General features: G+C 42.8%; 1 protein-coding gene and 1 non-coding gene across 8 annotated transcripts in view; both read right to left on the bottom strand.

Moving 5' to 3' along the window:
* The window catches only part of MATR3 (matrin 3), a 52446-nt gene extending 45920 nt beyond the window's left edge, over positions 1-6526 (bottom strand). For 3 of the 7 annotated variants that reach the window (XM_045825968.1, XM_045825959.1, XM_045825909.1), the window contains exons 1-3: positions 6396-6526; positions 3123-3202; positions 2280-2364 (exon numbers count right to left, since the gene is read on the bottom strand). The gene's annotated coding sequence lies outside the window, so the exon portion shown is untranslated. Of the gene's footprint in view, positions 1-2279; positions 2365-3122; positions 3203-4509; positions 4539-6313 lie in introns of those variants that run through there. The other 4 variants (XM_045825911.1, XM_045825914.1, XM_045825929.1 and 1 more) reach the window with 4 other exon arrangements.
* Positions 2427-2627, bottom strand: LOC123813306. The gene has a single exon (XR_006784732.1). It is a non-coding gene; the product is annotated as a small nucleolar RNA SNORA74 (small nucleolar RNA).
* Positions 6527-10655: the final 4129 nt, after the last annotated feature.

The raw sequence follows: 10655 nt of genomic DNA on the forward strand, positions 1-10655 counted from the left end.
CTAAATTTCATTCTCTAGAACAGGGCTTGCTACACTATAGCCTGTAGGCCAGTTCTGGCCTGCCATCTGTTTTTGAAAGACCCTTAAGCTTAAAATGGTTTGGGGGGAAATGTCCTTGTTTTTTTTTTTTTCTTGCAACACTGAAAATTTTATGTAATTTTAATTCCAGAACCCATAGTTGTTTTTTTTTAGTTTTAATTGTTGTTCAAGTACAGTTTTGTCTTTTACTCCCCCCCCCAACGTTTTTGTCCATGTGTCCTTTATATTTGTTCCTGTAAACCCTTCCCCATTTCCCCTGAAATTCCCTCCCGTTTCCCCTCTGGTCACTGTCAGCCTGTTCTCTATTTCAGTGTCTTTGGTTATATTTTGCTTGTTTGTTTTGTTCTTTAGGTTCCTGTTAAAGGTGAGATCATACAGTATTTGTCTTTCACTGTCTGGCTTATTTTGCTTAGCATAATGCTTTTCAGTTCCATCCATGCTGTCCCAAAGGGTAGGAGCTCCTTCTTTCTTTCTGCTGCATAGAATTCCATTGTGTAAATGTACCAGTTTTTTTGATCCATTCATTTACTGATGGGCACCTAGGTTGCTTCTAGCACCTAGCTATCGTAAATTGTGCTGCTATGAACATCGGGGTGCAAAGGTTCTTTAGTATTGGTGTTTCAGGGTTCTTAGGATATAATCCTAGCAGTGGAATTGCTGGATCAAAAGGCAGACCCATTTTTAGTTTTCTGAGAAAATTCCATACTGTTTTCCATAGTGGTTGTACCCATAAATAAAGTTCTATTGGAACACAATAATGCTCACTTGTTGCCATGGTGTCTATGGCTGCTTTTACAATGCAACTGCAGAGCTGAGTAGTTGCAACAGAGATTATGTGGTGCACAAACCTAAAATATTATCTGGCTCTTTACAGGAAGATTGCCAACCCCTCCTCTAAAGTAATAGTGTGTAATAAAACGCTCTGTAGTGATGGAATTATTCTGAGCTTTCCAATATGGTAGTCAGTAGATACTGAGATGGAGAAACTGATTTAATTTTTGACCATTCAAATAGCCACATGTATTGCATAGCAGAGCTCTAGGTAATGAGAGCTTAGTTTAGGTTTAGTTTTCTACCTGAAAGAAAACCTCACTTCTGTTTTTCCTTTGCTGTCACACTACTACCACACTCTCAACACTTCTGACACCAGATATGTCATTTTTCCCCCATACCAAGCATATCTGTGTCACCAGCTGGGTACCCTACAATTTAACTCAATTCTGACACTATCTACAGCTGGAGACAGCATCAGATACCACAGGTTAAGGACACATTCCCCATGACTGTCCCCCACCCACTGCTAAATCAGAAGTTCAGTTGTCTTCGTGCTTCTGACTGATAGGCTAAAAATTGGAGGTTCTGCACCAGCTGGGTGGCTTAGTTGGTTGGAGCATCCTCCCATACACCAAAGGTTGTGGGCTTGATTCCCCCTTGGAGCACATACAGAAGGCAACCGGTCAGTGCTTCTCTCTTTCTCTCTCAAATTAAAAGAAACACACACAAAAACCAAAAAACAAACAAACAACAACAAAAAACATATATATGGGGGTAAAGATTAAAACAAAACACAACAAAATACCACCCCCCCCCCCGGAGGTTCCCACAACCCCCTCCTCAGTTTGAACTAATTTGCTAGAGCAGCTCAGAGCTCAGGAAAACTGTGTACTTACTGTTTACCAAAGTATTATAAAAGGACATGATAAAAGACAGAGAACTTCTGGATGGGAGAGGCCCAGGACAAGGTATATGGAAAGGGGTGCCAAGCTTCCACGACCTCCCTGGGTGCATTACTCTTCCAGCACCTCCACGTGTTCACCAGCCTGAATGTTCTCTGAATCCCATGGTACTGGGATTTTTATGGAGGCTTCATCACATAGGCATGATCAATTATCCACTCCATTTCCATCCCCTCAGCCCTCTCTGGAGAATGCAGGGGAGGGGACGGGACTGAAAATTCTAAGTTTCAGTCCTTGGTTTTTCTGGTGACCAGCCCCCATTAGAAGACACTCCTACCAGCTGGGAAATTCCATGGGATTTAGGAGCCCTAGTCAGGAACCAAAGTAAAAAAACTGAGTATTAAACACAAGGTGCTCGAAGTGCCCTAGAAAGTTTTAAGTGTTTTAGGAGCTCTGGGCCAAGAACCAGGAGCAGAGACCAATATATTTCTTTCTATTATTTCATACCATCCATCAGAGCTGAAGCAAGTTAGTTAGAACCTACATGACAAAAGGACTACATACATTAATTATCTTGGTGCCACACAGGGCTGTCTGTCAGACATCTGAGGTCCTGATGGAGGCAGGTTGCTCACTCAGGTGAAGGCATCTAGGGTTCAGAGAAAAGGAATGATAGGCTGTCCCCAACGGGTCCTTTCCTAACAGAAAAGAATTGTTCGCACCCAGACTAGGACCAACTCCACAAGAGGAGTTATTCCACTCTCAGAGGTGCAAAACGCTGCCCAAAGGTACTTGGCTACAACACTAAAACAGTGATTGGAGCCAGACCTCATGAAAGGCAGTGCTTGCTCTTCCAACAGTGTAACACCATCCAAGGCATCACACTAGCCTGGATAGCTGACAACCGCTGGACAATTCTTGAAACAGCTTATTTGTTTCAGATACCCAGGCACCCAAGGCAAAAGACATGGATACAGGTATCTCCAGGAATTAAATCCTAACTACAAAACAGAGGCCTGGAAGCATTGATGGTAGACCCTGCTGCCAAATCCTTTAAATAAATAGGAAATAGAATCCCTTTCTCATGCCTTCAGTCATTTTATCCAACATTCAGGGAACACTTGCCATGTGCCAGGCACTATGCGTGGGCTCTAGCAGTGAATAAGGCAAGATACAGTATTCTTTCCCTTATGGAATTTATAATTTCCCTATAAATTCCCTAGATGGAATGATACAGATACTCTCAAAAGACTCCACATGCCTTCAGACCATAACCATCAAAATCATAATCAGGATTAATTTACTGGGGGCAAATGTAGGTAATTTTGCCTCCCAGTGTTTTCTGATGGACATCAACTAACAGAGGCCTGATACATAGTCAGTGTTGGAATGAATAGGGACATTTACCTGAAAACTCCATAGACTGTCCACCTGCCACCAATTTCCTCTCTTCAAGATGACCAAGGATGCCCTACTTTCAAGTCATCCTAAAAAGAGAAAGATTTCACTGTTCAACAACCCAGACTAAAACAGCAGCTCCTAAGGCTGCTTTTCTGTACAGATATAAACAGAATGCCTCCTGCCATTTATGATTTAACCGTATTTTATATCCTCAGAAATCATTTTATTTTCCATTATTTGCCTTCTTCTTACCTATGATTACCATTAAAACTAACCATCCCTCAAACCCTCTAAATATCACTAGTCTAAAGATCCCATATATAAAAGGCTATATTCATGATGAATATCGGAGGTAGTCAAACAAAGCACTCAACTTTTAGCTAAGAGAACCCTTTTAAGAGGAAGCCAATTGATAGAACAAAACTAGCTTTGATAAATAACTTCCCTGCCTCCCAATATCCTTACCAGTTCCTCCTATGGAAACTAAAATGTTACTTTTCACAGAAGCAGCAACTAAGTTGGCCCTATTGGACAATCTCCAGCATCACCCGGAGTGGTGTCTGCTGAGAACTGAGAACCATCTCTTCTCAGAAAATTAGCATTCCAAAACAAAATCACTACCAAGGGGGCTCAAGATTTACTGTTCCAAAGAGGCAACAACTCTGTTCACTCCTGGAAAATCAGTAAGAAACCAACACAAACATACTGTCAGCCTAAAACAGAAATCAGTATGATTGTAGCTAAGCCTAGTGTCTAGAGCCCCTCAATCTATTGCTATTTTTATATTTTATTAATGAACTAAGCAATGCCTATAATTTTGAAGCAAATTCACATCAACATTTCCCTATAAGGCGTTCTCATCGATAAACACAGCTACGAAATCCCTCTAGAAAGGGATCATCCCGTCTAGTTTTATGGTATGGGGGAGTGGGAGTCATGAACTTTGATGTCAGTGATATTAGCAAAAATCCCATGGACTTCCTCCCTGTATAAGGCATCCTTTGAACACTTGGTAGGTGCTCAAAAAATAAAAGCCCGACTTTTCTTCTGTACTTGTACATCCCTTCATGGCTTTATTACCTTTGTTGTTTCTAAAGTGTGATTCAAACAAATTAATACCAGCCCAACCTGTTAAAGTGAACCACTCAGAAAGATTTGAATTTTTAGGTTTCTCTCTACAAAATCATGCTCTTACATATTTAACCTGAACAGATAAGCAACTATGCTGGCATTCTGGTGTAGTTAACAACAGTGTTGGCATGAACCAGGCCCAGAATGCCAACCAGCTACTGGCTGCTATTCTCCCAGCAGTGGAACACTTGCCTAGGTACAAGGCAACCTAGGCAGTTGCCTACAGCTGGGGCCAAAAGTAGGTGAATGGAGTTGCACTCACCTGACATTGCATTTGTTCAAAGTCCAAAACTGCAATCAAAACATTCCAGGTTAGAGTCAGCCAACAGTTAGTTAACACTTGTGTGGAGTTCAAGACCACTGACCTCCGAACTCCATAACAGGTCCTGGCCAGCGTGGCTCACTTGGATGGGTGCCAGCCAACAAAGCTAGAGTTCCATTCCCGGTCAGGTCATATACCTGGGTCACAGGCCCGGTCCCAGGTTGGGGCGCTTACAAGAAGCCACCAATCGATGTTTCTCTCCCTTTCTTTTTCCCTACTTTCCCCCCTCTCTAAAAATAAATAAAATCTTAAAAAAGGAAAAATGAAACGGCGAGGCCTGAGCCACAGAAATAATAGCAGGCAATAACTTGCTCTTGGTTAGTGTTATTTTCATGTTATTGTTACTTATGTCCCACAGCAGTTCAATGGAACAAATAAACAGTCTGGTAAATAAGTATCAGGAAGCTTAAGAGCCAAGAAATGGCTGACAAGTCTCTACCTCAATCTCCTCATTTGTAAAATCAAAATGTTATTAATAGTACTCTGTATACAAGGTGGTTAGGAGGCTTAAATGGAATATATATTAAGCCCATAGGATGGTATCTGGTATAGAATGGGTGGGCATGCAGTAAACACTTATTATCAGGATCTACATTGCAGGCAAGGAGATGATGGATACAAGTGAGCAGAAGGGAAAAGTTGCCCTGACTGGTGTGACTCTGAGTTGGGTGCTGACCTGCAAGCCCAAAGGTGGCGGTTCATTCAGGCTCCAGGTACATGCCTGGGTTTTAGTGATCCTGGGTTGGGGGTAAACAAAAGGCACCCAATTAATGTTCCTCTTCCTCTCTCTAAAAATAAATAAAAGCTAAAAAAGTGGGTGGGGGGGGGCGGTTACCATGGGAGAGCAATGGGCAGTGAAAATTCACAAGCTGATTAAAACTAGATTATGGAGGGCCTCAATTGTGGGATCTCATTAAGAAATATAAAAGCAGCCCTTTGGAAACATAATTGTTTGCAGTAATGGATGCCAAAGGGATCATCCTGACTAGCTTTGCAGTGGTGGGGGAGTAGGAGCCATGAACTTTGAAAGGAACTTAAGACAAGTTGACATTATTGTCAAAGACCTCAACTATTGGTTGAAAATAACCAAAATGTCTGCAATGTTAATATGCATTCCTACCCACTCACACTTATAATTTACCTTTTTTATATAAGGTTAGGGTATCTAAGACCATACCTTTCCCCAGCCATCTCTTAGTTACACTCCTAACTGCCTCCAAATAACGTTTTTAAAAGATTTTATTTTTATTTTCAGAGAAAGGGAGGGAGAAAAACATCAATGTGTGGTTATTTCCCACGTGCCCCCAAATGGGGACCTGGCCTACAACACAGGCATGTGCCCTGACTGGGAACTGAACAGGCAACCCTTTGGTGCGCAGGCCGGCACTCAATCCACTGAGCCACACTAGCCAGGACGCCTCCAAATAATGTAGAGGGAAAGTAAATTACAATGGGTTCATTGTCCAGGGCTAAAAACGAAATCTAAAAACGGCCTGCCCCTTTCATCGGTTTGGGTTGAAGTTGACAAACTCCACCGGACACGTGTTCCTCACAACCCTTCTTAAGTCTCTGGGCCTCGTGCCTGGGGAATGAGGCTCTCGGCGACCAGCTCTAGGCGACATTTCAGGGACAATAGGGATGGTAGAAAACGGGTCGACTCTACGGCTACGATGCCCCAGCGTCTCTTTAAGGTGCCCTCCAAACCCGAGGTCACGAGGAAACGAACCCCAATTTCGTCCCGTACCTAGAAAGAAGTCTTCCCACAGTTGCCTCTCATCGCGGCCTGGTACAACTCCAAGGCCTCTTCCTACCTGGCCTTTACTCACCCTCGAGTCCGGAGCTCCCTGGGACCACTCCAGCACCGGCAGAGGCCGCAGGGAAAAGGGCTGCTGGACTCCGAGGGAAGTCCCGCCCCGGTGAGGCTTCCGGGCGGGCCCCAGTGAGCGGCCCGGAAGCCCCGCCCAGGAAAGACCGAGTTGGCAAAAAAAAAAAAAAAAAGCAATGTGGCAGCATAGGTGAGCACGCACGTTTTGGGAGTTAGACCCCAGAAAGAAATGGTTGGAATTCGAACTAGGACTACATTTATTTGACCGCCATCCTCTTTATTACTTATGGATGGAAGGGCCCCTGCGTTTGGAATGGCCAAAGAGAAAACTCGGTGTGTCCTACTGTGGCCGTGCTTTCTGCCTGCCTACAGCACCCCCCCCCCCCCACCCGCGGAAGTCGGTTCTCACACACCTGTCACCTTTTGGTTCCTGCAGGCTCAACCCACGCTTTTTCCATCTCCCACGCAGATCCTCTTTCTGGCTTTCTCCAGCAGTACTTTCATTCTGCTGATGGATCGCCCACCCACGAAGGTCACCTTGGTTTTCAGAATCTCCCTAGTAGGTTTTTGTGTAGATTATGCCTGTCACTCCTACAGCCTAAACCTGCGGGACTACATCCCTGGTGCCTGTGGTGGGATCCTTAGCTAAACTGCAGCAGCCAAAGAACACTGGCTTTCTCTGCCAGACTCCCACCGTGGCACAATCAGCCAGAGAGGCCACATCCTTGGTCTGGACAGATTGCTCACCAAATTACCAGCATTTCTTTTGAACACTAAAACTTCCTTCCCCTCTAGCTGAAGTCAATATGATTCTGTCCTGCTGATCAGGTGGTGAAGCTGGGGCCCAGAGGGGCAAGTCTCAGCAGCAGTAATTCCTAAATCCATTCCACAAATTCTAGAGCTCCTCCTGTCGACTCCTCTGCAGCATTCTACCAGCTCTACTGATCTATTGCACCTGGCACCTTTGCCAGGCAAGCCTTTGGGAATCAGCCAACATGTTTTATTTTATCAGCTTTTTCATAATGGAAAAAAATGTCCTTCCTATGCACACAGACCTCTGCTGAGAAACCCCAGAGCCCTACACTGATTCTAGCAAGTGACCCTATGTCAGAAGGCCAGAGAGTCACTGGAGAAGCAGCAAGCACAAATTCTCTCCAGTTTTGATGGAGTTGGACACAAGCTGTGGTTGGAAAAAGGCTTATATAAATAGAGTAATTAAAAAAGTCACATGAACTGTGCTGGCCTGATAGGCAGGAGCTCTGCTTTGCAGTTAAATAGGAATGTGGCTGAAGACTGCTGCCATAATCAATGTCTGCATCCAACTGTCATAGTGTGTTCATAAAGAAGGGTTATGAAAGCTATAAAACCAGGCAGATTGGGTGGGTAATTGTCCTGTGGAGCTCTACTAAAGAAGAAATTGCATAAGCATCTCATATATTTTGCTTTCTTTCCTTCCAAGCACACAAAATGGAGAAAGCAGAGCTACCCTGAGGATTCAGGAAAAAGGAAAGATGAGGTTTGTGTGTATGTATGCATGTGTGCTTTCAGAGAAGAGACAGGAAGTAATTGAGGCTACAGAGATATCAAGGCCTTTGGGGAGAGATGAACCAATGACCTAGTATCAACAGGATTCACAGATTAGTCCCGGTAGAAGGCAGGATTGTATGGAGGGAAGGCCATCCATTATGGTAAGGCTGAGCAATGGGCCATGTTCTCATGTTATATTGAAAAGATATGCCCTAGCTGGTGTAGGGCATATGCCCTCAGTGGATTGAGCGTGGGCCTGAGAACCAAAGGGTCACTGGTTTGATTCCCAGTTAGGGCACATGACTGGGTTGCAGGCCAGGTCCACACAAGGGGGTCACGTAAGAGGCAACCACATATTGATGTTTCTCCCCCTCTCTTTCTCCTTCCCTTCCCCTCTCTCTAAAAATAAATAAAATCTTTTTTTTTTAAAGATGGATACCATTTTTAGTTATAGGTCATTCAGTGTGTCTTTTGGAGGAAAACCTAGATTATGGTTTTATCATTTCCTAAAAATCTTTCATACTCAACCTTCTTAACCTCCATCCTTTTAAATTCTGAGTTCATTTTGGTGGGTTGATTTATGTGATCTTCTACCTGTAATAACTACTTTTCTACTTGTTCACTTGTTTCCTGAAGACGAAATTGTTAGGAATAATAACAAAAAGAAAAGGAAAAATTCAGCCAGATGAAAGGCAAAGGATTAGGGTAGGTCCCTTAGTTCTGAATTTGACCTCATAATGGAAAGGCTGGCCTCAAGGGATAATAGGTCTCCAACCTGCTTGCCTACCTTTCCATTTCTCTATCTAAGCTGTTCTTCTTGCTTCCCTCCTTGATGCCTTTTGCCCCTAAGACTGTTCTTTTCCTCTCCTACCTGGACAGGAAACACCAGTAGAGAAATATTGTATTTAATCACTTGTTCAATCAGTCAATCAATCAACATTTATTAAGCACCTACTTACCATTTGCCAGACCCTGTTCAGGCACTACAGATAAAGTCAGAGCAATAGAGACCACTTCCTGACTAAAGCTTACAATCTAGTGGGGGAAAAAAGACAAGTATAGGTATTGTTGGCATATGTCAGGGGGCAGCTAACCTAGCCTGGGAAGCCAGGGAGAGTAGAGAAGGCAGTATTCCCTCTGGTTGATCCTAAGGGCTTAGAATAGAAGAGAGATTTCTTTACCATCCCTGTCTTCCTCTTGTTGCTGCTTTCTATAACAGCTACCCAAGTTAGAGTGGGGTCCTGCAGTTATTATTTCTTGAAAGCACAGTTGGATAAGCAGAGACAGAGAGAAATTGGAACCCTCATATACTCTGGTGGGAATGTAAAATGGTGTAGCCATGTTGAAAAAAAGTCTGGCAGTTCTTCAAGTAATTAAACATAGTTACTTTATGACTCAGCAATTCCACTTCTGGGTGTATACCCAAGAAAATGAAAATGTATGTCCACACAAAAACTTGTACATAAATATTCATAGTAGCATTATCCATAATAACTAAAAGGTTGAAACAACCCAAATATTTATTAAGTGACAAATGGATAAACAATGTAATATAACCACAGGTGGAATATTATTTAGCCTTAAACAAGAATGAATGAACCTTGAAAACACTACATTAAATTAAAGAAGCCAGACCACATATTCTTTGATTCCATTCATATGAAAGTCCAGATTAGGAAAGTCTAGGGTAGAAACAGATAGTAAATTCAGGGTTGTTTAGGTCTGGAGGTTGTGGGATAGGGTTATAGCTAAAGGTTATGGGGTTTCTTTGTAAAGTGATAAAGCCATGGCTGGTGTGGCTCAGTGGATAGAGCAATGGCCTACAAACCAAAGGATCACCAGTTTGATTCCCAGTCAGGGCACATGCCTGGGTTGCCGTCCTGGTCCCCAGTAGGGGGCGCCTGAGAAGCAACCACACATTGATGTTTCTCTCCCTCTCTTTCTCCCTCCTTTCCCCTCTGTAAATAAATACAATATTTTAAAAAAATAAAGTGATGGAAATGTTCTAAAATTGTGGTGATGGTTACACAAATCTGTGAATATAATAAAAACCATTGAACAGTACACTTTAAGTAGGTGAATTAGATGGCATGTGACTTACATTTCAATAAAGCTATTAAAACAACAATGAAAAGCAGAGTTGGGGACATGAAAGATCTGCAATTCTGATTTCAAGTTGTGGATTCAAATTATAGGTCACATGGTCCTAGCTTATCTAAGGACTAGAGAGGACTATTTATGCTGGGTCGTGTGTCCTCTCAGAGGTCCTTCCTCTGAGAAATTCCTCTTCCATATACAGAGAAATTTAATGCATTTGTGTAGTCAGCACGAACAAAGAGGTAGATTGTGCATTCCCATACTTCCTCTTCCTCATAATGATTAATTCTCAAAATTATTTTGTTCAACCTTTATAGTGTACCTACTGTGTAAGGTATATGGACTTGAAAGAGCCAGAGTCTCTTCATTCCCTCCAATGGTTGAAATTAAATTATTAATATAAATCCTCCATATAAACAAATAAAGCTCTTTAGAAGATTGACAATGTGGTACAAAGAATAGTTGCAAGGCATCCTGGGATTCTTGACTCCGTCTATGGCACTTAGGGAAACATCATGGTGACATCAGTGGGAGCAAAACCAATTCCCAGGCTTTCTTGATGTTGAGCAAGTTCCAAAACTTGGCTCTCTCCTCACATGCCTCCAATCACCCCTTCATTTGGTTTCTAGACTCAATT

This window comes from Phyllostomus hastatus, unplaced genomic scaffold (genome assembly GCF_019186645.2).
Source record: "Phyllostomus hastatus isolate PE091 unplaced genomic scaffold, TTU_PhHast_1.1 phas_contig_150, whole genome shotgun sequence".
Classification (NCBI taxonomy): Eukaryota; Metazoa; Chordata; class Mammalia; order Chiroptera; family Phyllostomidae; genus Phyllostomus; species Phyllostomus hastatus.